General features: G+C 42.6%; 1 protein-coding gene and 2 long non-coding RNA genes across 8 annotated transcripts in view; 1 reads left to right on the top strand and 2 right to left on the bottom strand.

Annotated features, from left to right (window-relative positions):
- Nucleotides 1–22,933, bottom strand: part of LOC111270554 (uncharacterized) — an 86,005-nt gene that overhangs the window by 17,149 nt on the left and 45,923 nt on the right. The gene's annotated exons all lie outside the window — the stretch shown is intronic.
- LOC111270555 (uncharacterized) lies at nt 2,595–21,586 on the top strand. Of its 6 annotated transcripts, XR_002686343.2 has the most exons (6): nt 3,131–3,301; nt 3,832–3,897; nt 16,975–17,616; nt 19,577–19,821; nt 20,082–20,472; nt 20,882–21,586. It is a non-coding gene; the product is annotated as an uncharacterized LOC111270555 (long non-coding RNA). The 6 variants fall into 6 exon arrangements; XR_015314982.1 differs by lacking the exon at nt 3,131–3,301 and adding an exon at nt 2,595–3,118 and having other exon boundaries at nt 19,577–20,472; XR_015314983.1 differs by having other exon boundaries at nt 16,975–17,070; nt 19,577–20,472.
- Nucleotides 3,831–6,496, bottom strand: LOC111270556 (uncharacterized). Its single transcript, XR_002686348.2, has 2 exons — nt 5,428–6,496; nt 3,831–4,844 (listed from the first exon to the last, which is right to left on the bottom strand). It is a non-coding gene; the product is annotated as an uncharacterized LOC111270556 (long non-coding RNA).

The raw sequence follows: 22,933 nt of genomic DNA, 5'->3' as shown, positions 1-22,933 counted from the left end.
AGACGAACGAAAAGCAAAGACTGGAAAAGCCCCTTCAGCGTGAGCGAAACCTATGACAAAGTATGTGGGTATACAGGCAGAATCACCGTGTAAGAGTCACATAGGGTAGGCACCCGGGATCATGGCTGCCGTCACAGCTACATAACAGCAACCTTACAGATCAGCAACAAGCGCATTGTATAAGCGAATCGGGTTTAACGAGCAGACGCGAACACTTAAATACAGAGCCGACCAATCAGATCTACAAAGCATATAGTTTTGCCTTCTTCCCTCATCCGAATCGGATTCTTGTTGCTCGATTAGGGCCTTCGGAGCGGGAGTTTTGGTGCTTTTCTTGATATGATTCTCCGCCAGGAAGCACGTGCCAAGTCAAATCGGACCAATAATAAAGATCACGTACGCGCGTGCCCGTTCCGCCCTAGAGCATGTCTTAGGCATTCGTATCGTGTGTCGGTAACGTTCCACGCTTACGGCACTGTGAACTTGCTATGCTCTAGCCCTCCGCAGCGCTCGTTTGGCCTTGCCTGAGACATCCTCGCTCGTGAGCATACGAAAACAATAATGAGCAAAGAGCAACAATACGGCGGAAGTGGTCGTGCGATCGTCGTAATTCTTGCCACCTGTGCAGGATCGTTTGTCCGTTGCCACGAACGGTATCAAGTACCTATACGGCTTTCGCAATGATGGTCATCTAGACGAATCGCAATATTTGGCAATTACACAATTAATATCATTCAATAGAACCGGTTATCTTGGTGAACGGCAAGGGCCTGCGGCTAGATTTGTCCAAGAGTCAGAAAAGGCATACAAGTATTCGTTGCTTGATTAATATGTACGTATGCTTGAATGTATGCATAATAGTACGCAGCTACGCTATATTATAATGAAGACCTACCAATATGAAGAAGAAATGGTCGACCTCTTTACTGGCAGTTAATCAATGATTGCTTAATTAGTGTGCCGTTTGTTCAGGCTTTGTATTTTATTGTATTTGTACACAAGTGATACAGCGATAGAGTTGTATCCCGTTTTGTCCAGCAATGTGGTAGTCCGTGGGTCAAGACCGTAGTAGATTCCTGGCGCACATTTATAAGATCAGAGTGAGGCCTGATGTGAAGAACGGGAAATAACCATCTCATGGAGTCGTCCATACATTTCAATTGTGCGAGGAATATCTACGAGGTGCAGGCAAAAAAAATGCTTGAGGATAAGCTAAGTTACAGGGTAGTGTCACGTGCTAAAGGCAGATCTGAATACGTATGTGATATACGTAAACAGTCACAGATAGGGCAGCGTAGCCAATATTGAATTCTCTATTTTGGCAAGACGACACTAGATGATATCGATTGTGATAGAGATCCGAGCTTGAAATACGCCATCGAACCATACATGTTCACTTGAAGGAAAGCCTTTCGATCAACTTTCTGTTAAACACACCTGAGGAGGGATCGTACAGAGGAAATCCAGTACAAAAACTCACTATTAATACACCATGAACGAACTAAGTCATCGGCTCGTTCTATATTTAAGTAATCAGATACTTTTGTCCGCAGCAGATACGGTGAAAATAGTGGTTTGTATCTCTATGGCGTGAACACGTCTTACCAATTTTCACCTCATGCTTTGTTGTCGGTCTTTACTGATCAATACTATTTGAAATATTTCTGCCATTTTCTTTAAGAAGCCCGAATATGCAGGCTCTTATTAGTGTGCGCTTTATCTTCGATCTACGTATAGAAGTATCGGACAGGAGACGGGAGTGAGAGCTTCACCTTGTTTCTACGGGTGCGGAAGCTTTTCAAAATAGATCTGCCCTCTGTACTTTGAAGTGAAAATAGCCCCTGAGGTACTCCTGCTGTTGAGGGCGCCGTCGTTGCCTGCCAAAAATCTTCGTCAACAAACCGTCGAATGGCGACGCTTCGAGCTTGGCTGTCGATCAGACGCGGCCGTTCTCAGCCGATCGGTCTACGTAAACTTTCAACGCAAAATAACTTCGACTATCGCTCTTCTACCGCAGCTAGCTACTCCGACGTTGATCGGCTGCGGCGGCGACGATAAGGGCAGAAGCTCGAGCCTGGGATGTCTCTTCTTCGTGACCAATATCGCCTCTGGCTTTTCGTATTCGCACCGGTTTATTAGCGGCGGCGGCGGCGGCGGCGGCGGCAGCGGCAGCGACAGGATCACTGGGCGAATGGACCTCATTGCGGCATCGAGCGCAAAAAACAGTCGAAGCAACGCTCTGATCAAGGACAGCAGTAGATTGGCTACGAAATACGACCAATCTAGCAGCCGCAAGTAGATCGAGTCGTGTTGCTCCTACCTATTACATACGTTGGTCAAGTGGAATACCACCTTATGTCATGTAATACTGTAGCAAGGTAAGATTAGCTTGCTTACGAAGCAAGACATTTTTGATACCGTTTTAAAAAACCTGCTAACGCTCCATATTTCTTCTAACTGTGTAATGGTCTCTGCACAGAACTATGGCGGATGGACCTGGTGGTCATCAATTGGCCTTTCAGGATCGTCACCCGTCGCTAAGAAGCAGAGCAATCATCGGGCAAATGGCGCGTACCTCTCGGCTTCTATCATATATTGCGTTTGCCTCTTGTTGTAAGACGTACATTCTCACGCGAGTACACACTCACACACAGGCAGACAGGCACGAAAAATAAGAGCCGTCAAAAACCTTTAGAGAACAACGGCGACAACAGCGGACCAGCGGTAAGAGCCTGAGTAGCCATGGCACCCAATGGCACCACAAGCCGCTATGCCAACAGTAGAGAATTCAGCAATCAGCTTATCGAAACACTACTTGGCATAACTAGCTAATACGCCTTTCGCTGTATACATGCCTCCTCTATCTCTAGTGGTGGCAGCAGTAGCAGACGGCCTTTTTTTCCGTGCCTTTTGCGGTTCCGATAGTAGTGGCAAATATAGAAGAAGCAGCTTTTTTACTGCCAGCATCAACATCATCAGAACCGGCGAAATGTAATGACGACTCTCGAGGCCGATTTAGTTTATAAATCAAAATCACCATCACCAACCACAACTCCATCAAGCATCGAGCGTGGCGGCCGTCATTACCATATTTACAAGGAGGACCATAGGTAACAAGGTAGGCCCAGACCGGAAAATGGCATCTCTTTGGTTTCTGCCCGTTTGTGCGTATCTAGGGGACTGGGCGAGCAACGGGCCCGATGGGGCCCCTAAATATACTCATTAATACACCATAAGACCTCAAATTATATAGTGTACTTCGTGCAAGATGCAATACGGTGCGGTCACTGCTATGTTTTTGGTAGGTAGCGTCGTGTAGACGGATAAATAATCATTTCAGGATGATGTTTAGGCTATTTGGCCTTAATCAGAGATTTTTTAGTGTGTTTTAGTAGTAGAGAGAGACTCTGCCCTTTCAGTATTGTACGTGTTGTCCCTACTTATGATGGAAAACTACGTATTTTAAATCAATATAGGCGGTTCACTTTATCTTACAATTCTACTTCGTTAGCGTGATGAGGAATAAGGTTATATAGGGGAGGCGACGAAAAAGCGAGAAATGTCTTTAGCACTCCAGTGCTTCGAAAAAAAAAATGAATCAGTCAAAGATTTTTCTATTATGTAGCCCAAATCAGCTCACTATAGGTCATTCTTTTTGGTGAGAAAATGTCGCTTAAATACATTTATGTGGTGACTATATTGGCCCGAAGTGCAGTTATATAGGTTTAAGGGAATGCCCCTTATCTAGAAAGAAAAAACTGATTATGGCTTGTTATATGCTCATTTACTACCAAGCTAGCTAAGTTAATAATTATGATACGTGTACTACAGGTGCAGATGAGGTTCTGCTACGAAGTTCGCAGTCGAATTTTGAGCGGCACAGGCACTGACACTTCTGTAAGTTGCATTCTTTTGAGAACAATCTGAGCACCGCCCCTTAAAGCCGACTCGACCGGACGGATCCAAGGCTAGTCTAAATAATTATCTATGACGATTCTTCAACGGCGTGAAGTTTTCTCATGAGTTACCGTTCGTGCTGACAGGGATGACGATGTGAATATACGATGCGTTACTTTGACGTGTGTACACGTATATGCGTTCGTGTTAATCTGGATTGTAGTCGGCGGCAGCTTTGTCTGTCTGCTTAACTTCTCTGCATTCGCTTTCCAATATGCCCCAATGCCTATGTAGCTCCATCTCATCTTGATCCACACAGTCCTCAGAGTGATTTTATGATACAATTCAAAAATGTGATTGCTTGAGATCTTAGTCTTTCATAATTAGTTCTGAGATGGGTTAAACCATCGTAAAAAAGCAAGGTAGGTGTTCTATTCAAGGGAAGTTCCATGATGACTTAGCTGTCCCTTTAGCTGTTGTCCTGTTAGCTCTAACCTTTGAAATCTGCTTATGAGCTGCATTTAATTTTTGACCCGTATGAATCTTGAAAATCCTAAATGTTAGAAATAAACCCGGTAGTCCATTTAGCCCAACCTTCTCCTAATTCTATTATACACTCATGATTTAATTGAATGCTGTGAGACCATCTAGTTGTGACATATTAAGGTTTTTATAACAAACAAGTTATTTACGCAGTCCGTTTCTTTCGTAATTATGCCGACTTTAGTATACTAGCATTCCTCAAAGAGATATAGAACATTAACGCGGGCCAAATATTTTGCCGTGCGGGTTGGGCGTCTAATAAGAGAAATCTTGTGGTACGCCGCACTATTGCGAATTCCATCGAGTTTTGATTCATCCAGCAGCATGCGACCATGTACAATTTTTGCGCGGTTTTGACAATAAATATCGAATAAACAAGACTTCAAGGGTTGAGCATTCGTTTCCTGCAAAAACAAATTTATCTATCAGTCTATATACAGCCAATATATTTGTGATGGGCACCTATATGTAAAACACAAACGACTAATTCGGCCAGAATCAATGTTCTGTTCGATGAACAGGGACAATTGGCTCACAGACATCAGTAGACCTGTGGCTGTTAACGTGTGATATTAGCATTCTCATTTAATTTCCTATTCTCCCGCCGGCTCTCAGTAGAATTGTGAAGACTGGAAACCAAAATATGGGCCGATTGCATCGCTGAATCGGATCTCGGGCCGGATCTCTCAAAATAAGCTGATTTGATTATATGTGAGGGTCTTCAGTATCCTGTAATTATTGTTTTTCTCGTCATCGGAATTTTTTTTTTTTTTTTATCTATTATCGTTATCGTGATGTGTGAATTTGTCTGCTACCTTCACTTTTCCAGATAGATAAAGTTCTTGGCGAAAATATCGACACACATAGGCATTACGTGCTCCAACACTGCGAAGTTGATTTGAGTTTATCGCGCATTTTTTGTCACTATGTCTGTTATCTTATGTCTACGCGCTGTTATTAATGTTATTATATTTATAGTGCCATTACCATCATTACGATCTCTTTGGCAACAAGCAGCGATCCTGATACGCTTCAGTTGAGTACCAAATATGTCGTCGGTTTCGTATCATATCATCGATGCTTCATAGAGCTGTTCTCTCAATACGGTCTCTTATTCTGGTCCTTTTGATTCATCACTGATTAACCTTACTCACAATAAAATCAATCGTTCCGAGTGAAAGACATGCTTGATAAAACATGCTTCAATGCATCTACTTGCATACAATATATCTACGTACTATGCTGTAAAATGATCTGCAGATACCCCGTATCCGCTGAAGTGTTTTTTTCTAACAAAGTGTCAGCATACAGCCCTTCCTTAAGAAATGAACAGGTCATAAAAAGGACTTGTTAGCCGCTCATTCACGCGTACTGCTATTTTCGCACTCACAGCTGTTACTTGTAACCTTTTAAACCCTCACTGCGACTGAAGATCATGGCAGTAGGTCGGCTACCTTTTTACGGACATCACTTTACCTTAGAAATTTGACTATACTACTCATTTCCGCCAATCATCTTCATCATACGTTTCGAAACGTTTTCACACCGTTGGCCGTCTGCTTTAGCAGTGTTTGTATCTAATAAAAAAGGGCTAATTCGTTGAATTTCTTCGACTGTTGGCTGCACACTCGCCGCCGTCGGTGGCAATGATACTTAGGCAGCTGTTTCTGCTTCTCGCTATTGGTGTTGCGTTTTGAATAGGCTTTTTTTGGCTTCTTATGTGCCGCTTGGCGGTCAGTCCTTATACTATATTCTGTAACGTTAAAAAGGTGTACTGAACTAGGATGTTTACTGATCTTGAGCTATACTTGAAGCTTTTGACCATCACAATGGTGATTATTATAACAGCACATAATGAAAACGTTCGGCGGTAGGAGTCATGAAAGTTGAAAGGAAAATAATAAACAGGTAGTAACAGCTGGGGTAAACCCGCGTAATTTTTAAAACTAATACAGCCTTAATGATATAGTCCCGTATTTTCCAAGCGAACAGCCCGACCGGTTACTTTATAGTGACGCATATGCTAGCCATCCATAGTGTACTAACAACATCAGTACAACAGAGCTGTTGTATGATATGAATATTGAAGAAGACTTTTTTTTTGGTATTTGTTAGGCTATAAAAAGAGAGTAACGTAATGCTATCGTAATGCAGAAGAACATCTGAGGCAGGAGATGAGGCTAAAGAGACAGGTCACTGTATTTCCGATAAGCATCGATAAACTGCTTTTCTTTTCTTCCGAAGCTCGTCCTTGCTCCAGGTCAACAGAGATAGCGAAGTGTGCCACTTGATTTGATGAATTTCCAGAAAACATAGTTTTTACAAACTGTTCCGGTTTGTGACGCGTGCAATACATCTCAACGTGGGAAGATAGTTAGTCACGTGCACATCTTTCAGTCCCGTTCTCAAACTCTGCCATATGATGAGCACTGCCCGTTGCTGGTGAGCTGTGGGTGATATGACCGGAAAGCACTATGTCAAAGCCGCTTGTCGAACGTGCCCCGACAGCCAAAGCTAACATCTATGTACGCGCAGAGAGAAATGTTAATAGAACGGGATCTGTTGCTTGAGCCTGTCCTGTGTCCTGTCCACATGTGTTATGCGCACTTACTAGAACGACTATTATGTTCTTCCTAGTAAACTATATGGGATACTTTCGGTACAAAAAAAAACCGGTCACTAATGGTGTAATTTATACAAACAAATATGTTAAAGATAAGGGCGAGAGCCTAAATCTATTTTTGATACAAGCAAATGAAAGCAGTATATGAGAATTCTTTTTCTATAAACACATTTTCTGCTATATATATATATATATATATATATATATATATATATATATATAGATGTTCAGTAGCTATCTTTAATGCATTCTAGCACGCAGTTAGAGCATTCATACTGTAGAGCAGGCATATACGACCGGTACTTATCGACGTGTTCGGTTTTCACTCGTTCGACACGTGCAAGCAAGTTTAGTTATTGTAAGTTATAGTTGAGTTAACGACAACTGTCGGCTCGTTTATGATGCTCAATTTTTGCAACTTGGTCACCATTGCGATGTCTTTATCGTTTAGCCCCTGGAGATCAAACATTTCGATTCATAGAGTGGTGGATTTATACGATATGGTCGCAGGGGCTTATTGCATAAACGTCATACTTTGCGGAGAAAACTATTCTTGCAATAGTATTTCGTCTTCAACGTATAATTTGATACAAGATCTCTATAAATCACCTAATGAACACCGCTAGTAATATGCGACTGATCATCTCATCAAAGTCGTGCTTATGAAAATAAAGTGTACTTTCGTTGACGCTGCAGAAACGACAAAACTTTTGTTCATTCACGTATAAGTTTCTGTAAAAGATGAACTTATGCTGTGGGTCAACCCGTCTCGTCATTTTGTTTTTCTCTCGTTTATTAATATTTCCCCACATTTCGGATAACGTATTGAGCCATTATCTACTGGTGCTGCCCGACGATTAAGGATCTGGGTCAGATGAATAAATATATCAGCCAGACATCCAGGCTGTAAAATAAGGATGCAATTCTCGCAGCACCTAAAAGTACTCAGTACTCTTTATTAAGCACCATGCTAATGAAGAAATTATTTATACTAAATTATAGTTATTAAGATTCGCCAGCAGCCAACATGCTGACTCTTATATTTCTCTTCTTCTCAAAAGAACAGCAAACTGCAAATTGGATGCGGTAGCCTTGTATGAGAAGGGTTAGATACGTGAACCAAAATGAAAAAGATAGACTTAAGCAATCCAGCCCAGATACACGAAGGTTAGCAACTGATTTTCGCGTTCAACTTAGTGCGTATTCAGTTTAGAGCGCATCCAGTAAGTTTGTGCTGTTTATGCTGCATGTAGCAAGGCTCGAGCCTGATCTCCTACTTCTGCCTTCTATTTTCCTTCTGTTTTTCTCAAATCTGTGTACTGGGTTAGGCACAACTATCAGGTGTTCTGTAGAGACCAGTACGGTATCGGTTTGCATAGTCAGTTCATGGAAGACCTGCTTGAAGCCGTGCTTCCACCAGACAGGAGAAGTTTCGCCGGCTTCTTGCTGCGACCTCCTCAGACGCACTCGATCGGGTGGTGTCGTCTCTCGATCGTCGTAGCTGTGCCGATGGAGGCAGTGACATCGGTCTGTCTGCGTACGTAACTGTACCTTGTCTAAGGGTCTTACGTCTGCTGGCTTGGAATCTAGAAAATCTAATTAAATTAGAAGAACGTTGAAAAAATTATCTTGTCCCAAAAAAGCAATTCTCACAGCCGCAGCACTGGCAGCGATAAATACGTACAGTTCCTCAGAGGGGCGAGGACGCGTACCGGGTGGAAAACTGAACGAGAGAAAAAGAAATACAGGAGAAAAGGCACGGCTACAGAAAATACCTAAATGGGTGATGAAGCAGTACGAAGCATCGGGAAATTATCGCCATATTTTTTTTTGGCGAATAGATGACCAGCGGATGCAAATTTCTCTATCCGACGTCGCTCCGTTTACTGTGCCAAGCTAGACGACTGTTACCACCAACAAACATGAGATTCTTTGGCACTGGCAGTTGGAACAGCTGCTAATGGTCGCAGAAGCATATCGGACCGTACAGCGGCTTCATGGACGAAAAACGGCGTTAGCAAGGCGTGTTTTTTTATTATTTTCTGTTGGGTCATGTTTTATCTATTTTTGTCACATTTTACGCACATCATACAGGCATATTTACAATGAGCTATTTTGTGTTGTTCATATGAGTCAATGGATTCATGGTTTTCTTTCTTTATTTCGTTATCTTGGGTGGTTGGCGCCTTGATACAGCACCCTTTCTTCATTTATTTAAGACAGATTTTTTTTTCCAGTTCTACGTTCGCTGACGTTCAGTGGACCCAACGGGCCGACGAAATGTTCAATACAATGCCAATGCAAAATCAGCAATATCTACATTATGCACCACTGCTATTGTTTAATCGATCGATGGCGACGAGTTACTTTACGAGCATCAGCCTATCTGTACCTCAATGCCTTCGTATTAAGGCTGTGCTTCCGTCGTTGATAGTCGGATTGCATTTGCTCGAACGGTTTATGCGTCGCTTTGCGTTTATTTCCCCAGCGATTTTCCCATTCGTGGAACAATCGCATCATCCCTGTGTTTTGTTGCTTTTCGGCGAATTCCCATAGTCTACAGGTGGGACGTTTCGGTAGATTCGGCGCATTCCTGTTAGAGCCATAGCGATACTGTGTCGCTCACAGAAGAGTAGAGTAACTTATTATTGGTGAAATTTAGAGGCACTATTGAGGTGCTATATGTATTTTTTTTGTTGTGTTTCGTTGTACACCATGTACAAATTAGGTCGGTGTTGCACATCTTCCAAAACGTAGCGCTCTGCAAGTGGCGACGTACTATTCGACAAATCGCTTACGTTATGCTGTTTTGACGGCCTAAGTCAACCCTAAGGGGAATGTTGCTTTTCTGGTCGAAATTTATATTAGTCGAGACTCATGGATGCGCTTCGTAGCCTGTATGCTAAACACTTTTTTTTTCGTTAGAACCATTATCGGCGATTGCAGCCGTCGCTTCTTGATCTCCCCACCTCCCTGTTTATCATCGCCTCAGGTACGAAACTCAGTCTCACTTACATCGTATGTAGTAGACTAATAATGTATTGACATCTAGCTCGAAAAAAAAAAATACTTTGATATCTCCGAGAATAGTTCATAGGAACTGTTGCTATGTCGTGTCAACAAAATAATCCAAGAAGAACCGCTTCTGGCTCACAGTACGGCTACCCCCTTATCGCACCTTCAGTCACCGATATCTCAACTAGATTCACAAAATCCGGAAGTATTAGCCCCTTATCCTGCCCTCCCGTTCGAACGGATACCTTAAGGCCGTTTCCTACTTTTGCGTCACGTCAAGTTCTTTTGACTCTCAGATTCGCAAACAGACAAATCTTTTTAGAATTCTTTTTCTACCACTTCTTGATCTTTACCCTTTATTATAGTCATCGTTAGCTATTGCCCTTATCTTGTCGACGCGGAGAGAAGTTTCTTTCTTTTGGTCTTGAACAGAAGATCAACTCGTACCAGTTGCCTATTGATATCGACTGCACAAGCATAATAGATTTCTTCTAGGAAAGAATAACGTGAAACTACAATAGGCAGAAAGCGACGTTACTGCGGGCGCTAGTACCACCATCGAAACGACAGCTTTAGCATCAATGTTCGCTGGAGGAAGCTTGTATGACAGTGCCGTCCACCGTTACCCTTCCAGTCGCGTCCACCAACACAGCGGTTTCTTCTATTCTTCCTTATCCTCGTGGCCATCGTCATCCGCTACCTTGTAAACACGACAAATAGCCGAACATCAATGCACACACAAAGTGCAAACATTGTTAGGTATTAGTTCAATTCTCATGCGCCCCCCTCGTTTCTACCGCCCTATCGTTATGTCCATGTCGCAGCTTGCTACACAGATCCAATTGCCAGAACAGAATCACAGGATGGTCATAGAAGCGAAAATGAAAACGTTACCGAACGACAAATTGAAGAACATCGGCGAAAATGGGCTGTATATCGTATGGAGAGCGAAATATAAATAGTAGCAACGGCAACCGACAAGGGGTGTCGGTTCATTCCGTGTTATCTTTGCGTCCACTATCCGTTCGCTTCGTTCGTGTTTTTCTTCTCGTCTGCAGTATATATTTCATTGTGAAAATTGGCGTCATTAACGTCATTTCCGTTGTCGTCGTCGTTGTCGTTACTGCACTTCACTGACTGGGCAGCTGATTCACCAGTCAGCTTCGTGAATACGAATATAGAAGATTACGCATGACAAAAACCTTGTATCGAACGACAACTGTCGGACAGACGGAGAGATATTACACGAGAACGTTCATCAAGCTTTTACGCTAGCGAGCTCATCCGTGACAGAAACGCCACTGGTGTGGTAGCGAGGAAGAACTGAAATACCAGACGTTTCTACAGGGGTGGTTTTCGAGGTCTACGAACGCCACCCCGCCGCCCACGATTGCAGATCAGCGGAGGCTCACTAACCAACAGTTGTCACGACAATATCAGTATTTATAATTATAGTCCTGTCTAGGACACTGAACTGACCTGTTGATTTTTGTGCTTGTTGATAGCCAATAGGTAAAGGGGAAAAGAAAAATTGCTCAAGCAAGCGTGCATTGCATCAAATTTCAAACGTGGGCGCGTTTCGAACGTGGGCGCGTTTCGAACGTGGGCATGTAACAAAACATGTGAACAGACGAAAACTCATGTGGTCAAAACTAGATTTCGTAAAATTCGTAATCGGCCGAATCCTACAAAAAGAACAGATTTAATAGAAGTGCAGTTATTAATTTTTCCCTAAGTAGGGAATTATTTGTGGTGCATTATTAGATGGTGACGATACTGGAACACTGTTGCTTTTTATATGGAAAATCTAATTAATGCTAACTGCGATGCTTCCTTTTTAAGAGACCTATATACAGTAAGGCAACTGTGCCAGTCTACAGGTTGTGTGTGTGGACATAAATTTAACCGCTCCCTCTGACGTTCGGCTCTCGGCTCTTATCGTGCCGTTCCGTCTTCTTTGCTCGCTATCACAACAGTAAACGGAAAAATGGCCGCCTACGCCTCAGGTGCTTGTGTGTGTTGACTGTCATAGCCGATAGATATTATTATCGCAATTAGGAAACACCGAGCTTTGCGTGTTCTTGGGATCTGATAAAAATTGTGTGTATCTCAAAGGATTCATATTTACCGCGCCGCTGGATGAACATCTATAGTTCGTTGCGTCGTATATGTTCATTGTTACGGCTGTTAATTTTGCGATGCTGTTAGTCTTTTTGGATAACTATTAATTATCGTTGCGGGGAGCGAAATGTTCGTCCAGCCTTTGATGGCTAATCGGCATATTCAGAGTCCATTGCCAATTGTTGAAACTACCGCGCGTCATCCAAATTCGCCATGATGCTACCATACACAAGACTGTATCTGTGGCCCAAATATGTAGCTACATATATAAACGTACAATACAGTGTTGCAAACGTGTATAAACGACGCATGAATATACATATTACGTGACGATGCGCACAGGATTGAGAGTTGCCTTATGCTAACGCACCGACGATTCAACACTTGCAACATGGCTTAACATGAACTACTAATTAATATAATATTGCACGTTATACAAAGTGTAGCTAAATCTTAGCACCGTCGATCCAAATACCCTCTGCTTAACTTTAAAGCATTAAAAAATAGAACGTAAACTTAAACTGTTATTGGAAGAATTTGCCGAGTACTAGAATAAACTTTCGTAAATCAGTCTGTTGCTACTACCGTCGTCTAACTGTTTGTCGGAACCTCGCCAGGCGATTCAAAAAGATCCTCCCGAAAGACTTGGGGACGCGAAGACTCGCGGCATGTGTTATTCTAGACGACCTCCATGTTGACGAACGTACCCAAAGAGTATCTAAATACCACTCGAGCATACATTTTAACATATCTACATTTTTATGTTTAGGCATTCCATTATATAAATCGCTTCCAGCAGAAAACGAAATATGTATACGCCAGGTTTCGAACCTTGATCACTGTGCCTCCCTAAGATTAGCACACAAACACGTTATTCACTTGTCTGTCGCGCAGGCACTTCAAACGCTATCAGAGGCTTTCCGATCTGTAGACGATGTAGGTAGTGAGCCTTCAATGTCTTAAGTGGCCGCCCAATTCCCAAATAGAAACTCCGCTATTTTTTATTAGATGCCCATAGGCGAAATTGTGAATACTCTATATATCACACGGACTGCAGCATTTTGCCCCTTTTTAACTATTTGCACAAACATTATCCGTGCCATCAGTATTGTCCGTGACAGATTTTCGATTGGTTTAATCTAAACTGTTTAAATGCCCTGGCCTGTTTGTCTAGACAACTATATAACGATTTCTTAGCAATCAGCTGCTTGAGAAAAATTAATGTTAGAATATTTCTGTTATTCCTTTAGCTAAAGTTTATTTGGACGCTAGTAAGGGCTTTTCAAATTTGCACACCTGATCGAAATCGTGTATCGATTGATTGATTAATTGATTGATTGATTCATGCCAGTTTGTAAAAGGGATTACAATTTTCCCAATTTGTTTGGCAAAAGAAGTAGCTGAAATAGGGTCGCTGCCTATCTATTTGTCAAATTCTGTCGACACAGACTCAGACTCATCTCTTTTCTGCCACAACGCAGCGGCTCAAGAACGTTAGCATTAAAATATAGCATAATACTTGTCACAGGGGGGCATACGATTGATGGTGGTCTAATCATAATAACAACAATACACCAACTAAAAAAACAATCACATCTGTGCCAACACAACAGACAGCTGGAATAGTCATTGGAAGCACTGCCTTTCTGTCGGCACTGCAAGCGACACCGCTGCCTTCGTGCGAAGAGGTCGAATTTACAATATTTGTTACCCCACCGCACCTACCCCTACAATTCGCCGTTGTTTCTTGGTCAGAAGCTCATTTCGAGAGGTATTCGAAAGACGAGTGTGGTAAGCAAAGCGCAAACATGGCCGAGTACATTGTTCGTAAAGCAGTTCTGCCTGCAATTGCGGCTCGATAAAGTTGTATTATACAGCAAGTATTCTCGGTGGCAATATTTGTCAGCTATAGTAAAGTATATATGAATATGTTTGTTCATGGGTAGCGAAATGAGAAAAAGAAATATCTGGCAACTCGACAATTTCTAGACCTTTTGTATATGTACGAAAATCATACTTCAATTTAACCTCTATTAATCTCTTGCGAGTCTGGGCGACCGGTCTGATCGGTCGACTATCAATCATTTCCACTAATCTAAAGTGAAATTCTTGCATACAGGTCTCTTCAATCGTTTTCTATTAATTTAATAACAAATTATTTATTAAAGGCCTTACAATCAGCTATGAGCTTCTTTATACAATATGTAGTGCTAATCCAACAAACCATATATCCATTCGTATGCTCTTATAATCTGTGCCGAGAGTTTGATTGGGTTTACTTTGTTGTTCAAAATAAGAAAAAACCCACATGAACTAGTATTAGCTCATAGTTACTGCTACTGCCATTTGAGGGGCGTTGATTTTCACCATTTTTTTTTTTGTGGATAAAAAATAGCTAAACTTTCTATATTGTAGACGGCATCAAGTCTCGCTGTAGTCGGTATCTGTTAGGTTGTGGGTTTCACTATATGTATCACTGTTCATATGCCACGGAAAATAACATTTACATTCCTACATGCAGAATATATATATGTGTATATATATATATATAGTAGGCATCAGCTCTAAGCGCAATTGATCTGATATCCATCCGTCTGGTAGCTTATTGATTCGCGAATATGATCGCTATCATCGTATGACCAAAACTTTTATCATATTTAATGAATATCATTTATAGTTCTACTTTGATAAGGAATAGGAAGGCCGAGTGTACCAATCCTGCAATACAGATTTTCTTGTTGTATTTTATTAGATCAGCCTGCCAGGAGGAAGGATCCTTGTGCTGCTTTACATGTAAACTCTGAACGTGAAGATGTGCTTTATTATTCGGCACATAAATCATATACATTATCCAGGTGTGCTACGATAATTAGTTAGAACATGGGGCACAAATATTTATATAAGTGTTCCACTAATTTTCTTGATTTCAAATAGCTTTTGTCTTTGAATGAAAAATAGTTGCAAAAAATATAATTACATAGGTCACGGTTACCTTATCGTCAACATCCCTTTTGCACTGGTATCTGACCTCACTGCCATGGTTCGGCTCTTGATATGTAAGCTGATTCGGGAAAAAAAGAGGTTCTCGATTTCCAAACCCAACATGTTAACCCACGTTTGACAATCGAAATACAGCGCGCCACGCTTTAAACGTTTACGTCGAAGTAATATACCCATGAAGTGTAGACGAAGCAAGACCGTCTATCTTGACGGAAGGATTTACGAGCGTCATAATAGTTTGGCGAAGCTTAACGCTAACATACGCCGTGCATACAATAAAAACAGCCTTTTATATTAGATATAACAAATTAATAGCGACAATAACGGCGACCTCAAAATGAACTTTCTACTTCATGTTGGCCGCATAAACAGCAACAGAGTTCTTGTCGTTCGCACCTCAGTCTTTTCGTGGCCTATAGGATCGTGCCAATTTATCATACGACATCTTCTTTCATTCGATATCTTGCGTGCTGTCAAAGCAAACATTTTTGCCTCTTCGTGCACAATAACAAATAACAAGCGGAGAACGGTCCACAGCGCTTTTACTACCGCGAAGTCGGTTACTTTGAAGCCCGATACATGCGTCGAAAATTCAACCGTAAACATATAGTCAAGGTGAGCAAATCCTGAATGTCTCACGCTAGGTAAGTGCGTAAAGCGTTAGGCTCAAGGTTGTCACTACAGCTTTTTCGCTCCAAGTACTTTGTCGTGTTTTAGAGTCTTCTTAGCCAGAATCGTTAGCCAATGGCATTAATTAATGTAACATATTTAAACAAATCCAATCAATATGAACTGTTTGGTCAAGACAAAGCTCAAGATATTCAGTCTCGTAACCGCTACTCATAATATAGGTACTTGACTTCCGGAAAAGGCACGTGCTTTACGTATACGTCGCTGTGTGCTGACTTCTCCAACTTCTTTTATATTTGATACGTTGGAGGTACGCCTTTGATCCGAAATCTTCACGTGCCTCGTCTGGCTATACCTGTCGCTCTGATCGGAAAGCAGAAAACAATTAACCCCATAATGCGGGATATATGGTGTTTCCAATCATGTGAAAAGCAATTATCTACAGGTAACCGATCAACAGATAAACACCGTCTCCGCTGACGTCGGATTATCTTAGGCGCTTACCTATCTGTGCTTTTCTCATTTTTTGGAAAGTACTACAAAATGTTTTCATCGCACTCGATTTACTTTCAGGTTGTGCCTGAATATTATCGATTTTCTATTGTTATCCATGAAATTATCGAGATTAGCTAGGACCGGACGTTCTCCACCCCATAGCCGACGTGGGGCTAATAGTCCAACAGGCCTGTCCGTGTAATTGTAATCAGAAGATGCATATATTTTAGAATAAAAAAAAAAGAAGGAAGGTAGGGATATATTGGTTGTCGGCGACGGTGTTGTCCTACGAAAAACCTCTTACGTATACTAGTTATGTTTAACTTGCCAACATTTAATAAATCTTTAGCGTCCGGCTAGCAGAAAGCGATGTTTCTATTATTTGGCACCTGTTTATAGAAGTATACGGTAAAACGAATTTGTATTGTGTAAAATTTAGGCGTTTATCCGATCTGTGATCAATATAGTAGCAGCCGCCCCGGAGACCACTTTGAGCGTACGTTCCGAACGCCGTGAATCGCTTGTACTTAGGTTGCAACGGACGAAGTCGGTGAACGCCTCTGTGACTGGTGACGTTGACTAGTTCTAATGGCGGATTATTAAAACGCAAATTTCTACGCGTTTTTACTCTGTATTTGATTTCTTTACAGAAGTGCGAGCGGCTGCAGGAGCCGCAGTGAATCGCATTAGCGGCTCAGGATCGTGAAATCGGTCCACCGTCAAGTCGTCAGCGTGAAGAACCAATGGTGTAGCGGCAAGACATCAATATTAGATAATTATTATATGGAATAAAATCTATTTGCAATACGGCACCGTTCTTATGAAATGTATGCAACAAAAAACTCATAGTTTCATCGCTGCTGCCATTGATGGTGGTGATTATAGTTCACAGAATGATTACACTGGACGGTCTAAACATCAAGAGATATTGCCGAATACGAAATTTCACTACATGAGAGTGTATGTGTATACATAACAGGACAAAAAACACAGAAGAAGCTATAAAAAGTGGTGTAAAACACAGGCAAACGTAACAAATAACAGGAAATAATCAGATGATCAGACGACAGTAGCAATCAGCGCAGCGATAACTTGGAAGTTAACATTATAAATCAACTGACGCTATCGCACTGAGCCAGAATGATCAGAATGGAAGCTGCACTGTCGATTCGATAGCCATTTACTTGGCCCGATGGAGTAGTTTACTCCATGATGACCTTGTTTTTAATTCTTATCACTACTCAAATACCGCTTCGACGAACGCTTTTTGCGAGGGGTTGTACACACCGGGGGTGAGTATCCTGTAGCCTAGATTATGACGCTACCCGTTTGTGGAATATGCTGATACTGTTCATACAAGTTTCGACCTTTAGTTTTCTTGCGAACTCCTTTCACTGATGGCTTCCCTACACTTACCAGATAATAGAAATCTGGAATTATGTTCTCGGAAGATTGGGAATCTGTTTTGTTCTCGTACAAAACAAGCCCAATGCTTCAGTAAGTATGTTTACGTAACATGTATCTACACAAAGATCGTTCTCCTTTATGATAAACAACTATGTATGGGTGAGTTTGTCGGTGTAGTTTACTCCGTGTTACTAAAGGCACTTACAAGAGAGTAGGAGCGCCAGCATACCCAGCTGAACGAATAGCTACAATCGCTTGCTGTAATTCATTTGTTTTTGGCGTTCTTTTTTAGTTATCAATTTTTTTCTTTTTTTGTAATCATCACGAGAACGTTTTTTCTTTCATTTCTGCCTTCAATGGGTGACCAATGGTTGTCTCAGTTGGCACGGGTCGAAACAGGAAGAACATATACACAACAGCACGACCGCTTAAAGGGAGGGTGACCGACCGACCCTTGCTCTTTCTATCTTTCGGACTAAACTTCACGAATTGTTCCGGTCAAAGGGGCAGAAGGCATTTTGCCGTTGACTTAGGTTTCCGCTGGCTATGGGTTCTATGACAGGGAGTAACACCAGCTGTGGCGACAAAGCCCAACAGGGAAAATCAAGCTGCGGTTTATAGTATAGCAATTGCTAGTTCCTGCTATTAGCTGTTTTGGTCAATTGATGCCCCTAGCTCCCCAACCACAATCTACTTTAGCGACAAAAGAGGCAGTCGTCCGCTACAGTCAGCGACACAGCTATTCCAGGTATACATATATATATATATATACACACGCGCATTTCTGACCGCGCATTATTTAGATGTGAGCTCGCTTGAGTGTTTCTGCACGTGCTTTCGCGCATTTACACACCGCTATGTTGGCGGTCCGCCTGAGAAACGTGTCGGCCAATTTATGGGAGTGCTACGTCGCATTGGTAGGCGACCGAAGGGACGTGTCAAAGCACATTTGCAAACACCATCACTACCGTCCGCCGTGAGCCTACGGCCCCCGTTGTATCGTCGCAGCTCGAGCTGATCCGGCCAAAAAAAAGATATGTCCACGGCAACTGTGTATATCAGCGGCGGCTTAGTGATGGGCAGTTAATGTTGACACCGCGCGAAAGCTGATAATAGCCGAGGAGAGTCCGACGGCACTGACGGTTCCGGCTGATGACGAATGCAAACGTATCGTATTCGATGCTGCGGGTGGTCAGTCACAGCAACGATCAGGCAGAGAGTAGATAGATATATGGATGATAGCAAACTAGAGGAATGGGAACTCGCAAAAGCGGCATAGTCGTCACAACGTCGGAAAGGCATGACGCAGGCAGCGTAGCAACTGTTGCTGTTGCGATGGTAACTCAACCAGTAAAAAGCACGAAAGAAACATAATCCTACCAGACCTAGCATCCGTAATGGGACCGCAGTGTGAATTCTCGGCATGGTACAGTGACAGTCGACTTTTGATATCGTAGTTGGTGACAGGAAGTACGTCCGAGGACTGAACAGTGACGTGAATAAGATAGCTGAAGACTTTAGCAGGGAAAGCAATGACAGGATAGGGCAGAGCTAGAAGAAAGATTGTGTTGATCATGTCTGCTGTTTACGATGTAATACGATGGCCAATCAATGATTAACTGTGTCTCGCGTATTTTACATGTTTCGAGTTCCTTACCGGTTAGCGTTCTACTAATACTGAAAACGAATCATAGCTTCTTATAGGAAATACAGCAGATAACGGACTGCATATAGGAGAGTATAGCTGATAGACGGGTGAAATGGGCGACGCTAAAACACTTGCTAGGATACCAATCTTTCGTCTATTTGTTACTATATTTGAATGTTGTTTATTCATTTTATCAGGTGCTGGCGCCGTTGCTGCGACCAGATAAGGAGGCGCTTATTCGAACCATGTGTTAGCGCGTCACTCGCGCCAGACGCCAATGGCGTCATAGGGCTATTTCTCCAACCGCCATGATTATGACGATCGTAATAGGGATCTCGACCGGTACGCTGCTAGCAGAGACAGCAATAGTTATTTGTTGTCACAAGATATACAAGAATACGAAATCACGCTGCTTCTGATGAATAGAACCGCTGGCTCTGAGGTAAGCAGGTCGGTCGGCTGGCTGGTTGATTGACTGCCTTTAAAGTTAATGATTATCTAGTAGTATTAGTAATGATAGTATACATGCAAACGTTTGCTTGCCAAGGTTCCGTTATCGTTATAATTACTAGCAATATTAGTTAGACCACTACAGCTAGCCACAAACCAAATGCAGATAGAGGGGGTTATCTATTCTGTAGCTGTGATCTGATGCGGTAGTATGGCGTGCATCGTTCATCCCAAACACGGTGTATCCAATAGATATACTGGGACGGTATAACGGGTTAGTACCCAGCGTCGTGGATAACAAAGCAACCAACGGGTCGAATGGTTGATCCCTCGAAGTGGCATTATTATGATGCAAGTGGCGCCACGAAGCCATGTTGTGACGCTGATGCGAGACTCATAACACAGCTGTAACACGACTAATATCAGAACAGAGCAATCCGGCTACACTAGAAGCAGCTGATGAGCCCAGTTTTGCAGAACCCAGCGAATTGCCGTCACAGGAATCAGATGGAACAGAACTGGATATGTCAACTGTAACGCAGCTAACAACTGTCTCTACGGGAAATAGTCAAGAGTCACCACCCGGCAAATGCAGCTCGTGTACGGATAAATAGAGGCGATAGGAAGCAGTGGGGACTATAAGGTACGATTCAATTCGACAACCTTCTAACGATGCTACGCTGACAAAAAAAAACCCAAATAAACTGAACCATGCTGGTGATAATATTCTTCATTATTTGCTTCCTGTTTTCCTGCCGCTTCTATTAAGTAGGTTGCTGCCACTGATACAGAAGTAACCTTTTCCCTAATATGCACACACTTCGTATGGTCTATCTGTCAACGTAAATAGATAAAAACAAGATATCGGCAACACAGTCGCAGTTTGGGCAGAAACCTCTTTACGTACGCAGTCATTATCTAAAAACACACTCTGATATACACGTGTGTATTTGCTTTTCTATCTGCACATCTGTATGCACAATTGCTGTCACTATGTAATTTCCATATATACTACGTTTTAACTGACTAGCGGGTGCCCGCTATTTCTCTAGGACCAGCGCGGTATTGGCCATTGCAGTCGCATCTAACAGATGCGTAGTGAGCGACATCTGCAGGCGGATATGCAACATTAGGCCCAGCTGAAACCGGGATGGATCTGCCGTACGGCGTCGGAACGGGCCGACAACCCAAACGGCATTGGACACCACTTACTGAATGACTTGCAGCAACGACAACGCGTCACGTGGCAAGGAAACGCCGACCAGCGGATATGCCTATGAACGGAGAACGCCGTTGATCGAGAATCCGGCAAAAACCATCGAAAATAGATCACAAGTGACTGCGAGAAAAGAAGGGAAATTGATTCTGCGATACATATTTCGGACCGGTTTCACTTCACGCCCGCTAATGCGCCTATCATTCGCGTACATAATATTGACTAGCATCGAGGCTCGGTCCCACTAATAATATTCATAATTTTCGGTAGTGATGTCACATATCTACCTCAGAATACTTATGCTAATGAAAAATACGTACATTAGGTAAAATTAACCGAAATAATAAAGCACGGTAAATCGTACGCAGTCCTGTGACGACGACTGTGACTACTAAATAACAAACAAGACCTGAGCAGAGCTAAGCAAAAAACACTTACTTTTCATACATTCTATTTACGTGCATCACACTGTAGCCACACTCAGCATCGTAACTTTTGCTTGTCACACCAACGAAAAGGCTTGGTCCTAATTTTCGATAATGCCAAACGACTATCCTACTGGAAAGATAAGTAAGTTAACTAAAATTTGACTTTATGCCAGCTTTGTCTCTCACCTATCCAAGCAGAGCAATCGACTACGAGCAGCCTTTCGTCATTCGAATTTTGATGATTTCCTTAACCGTAATACTGTCAATTTAAATAGCGTTGTGACTCGACCTTCTTTTTCTCCTGCTGTTTTCCTAAATATGATTGCGTGTACCTTGTGCTATGAGCTGTGAATCTTAATCTGCATCGGGACAGCTATCATTTCGTCGGTTCCGTTGTACACTTGTCTGTACACCTTCTACGTAACCTTTGTTTAGCCGCGTACTATGGTAGTACGATGCGATTTTTTTTCGCCACTCTTTTCCTGCTCCCCTTCAGTTCAGTTACTCGGCAGGCAGGCAGGCAGGCAGGCAGGCAGACAGGCAGGCAGGCAGGCAGACAGACAAGGATTTGAGCAACGCAGAACGAAGTATTCGTATCATATGATGACTACACCCAAACAAGATCGGATCCGCCCACATTTGAGGCCCATCGTTTCACTGCGTTTGACTACGACAGTAACAACAACAACAACAGCGTGCTATTACTTCACATGTTGTATCCCCTCTAGGTGTTTACGCATGTGTGTGCACTTCGTCTTGTCGGTCCCTAAGCAAACAATATCTCCTCGCCTCTGTTTGCCCTTCAGCGGATTGAGCTTGTCCCGGTTTGTTGCAATGACGCTGCGTCGACAGCAGAGCTTCGTCTACAGACAATAGTAGCGGCATCCAGCATTTTTTTCGTTCTGTTTTTGAATACTGAAGATCTCAGCAACGCACCGCCGTACGGCATCACGGAGCCGCCACGGGGCACCTCGCTGTGGTTTCATTTCAGTTTGCCGTTATCGTCCTTGTTCTTCTAAGCTTTTCAGTCTACACGGATGGCGGCACCAGCACCTTCGCCACTCCTCCACGTTATGCACATACGATGTATCTCTTGTCTGAGAGTGCCCCTCTAATGTCTACTACGTAGCTGTTTTTCTGCTAGCCACACGGAACGCCTAAGCGCTTTTTTTTCGTTATAAAATAGTGCAGGAGGATATCAAAAGACTTTCGTTTTCCTGCTCTATGAAGTGGCCTATACTGTAGGGAAGTGTAAAAACGGATCGCACCGCAACACGGACCGCGATAGCCTAGCTGCTACATTTTCATGGACCGACTCCTCGACACAGGCTCGTGATCTCATCCGCTTCAATGATTTCCTTAAGTTGTACAGATAGACAGCATACAATGAAAGGCGAGTCAGATGAAGCAAAAAGCTTCTATTACGAAAAGGGCAGAAGAGGAGCAGAAAAAGGGCTTGA

The sequence above is a fragment of the Varroa jacobsoni genome, unplaced genomic scaffold (genome assembly GCF_002532875.2).
Source record: "Varroa jacobsoni isolate VJ856 unplaced genomic scaffold, vjacob_1.0 contig00006, whole genome shotgun sequence".
NCBI lineage: Eukaryota > Metazoa > Arthropoda > Arachnida > Mesostigmata > Varroidae > Varroa > Varroa jacobsoni.
Note: the sequence above shows the minus strand (reverse complement) of the source record. Positions and strands in the feature narration are given on the sequence as shown.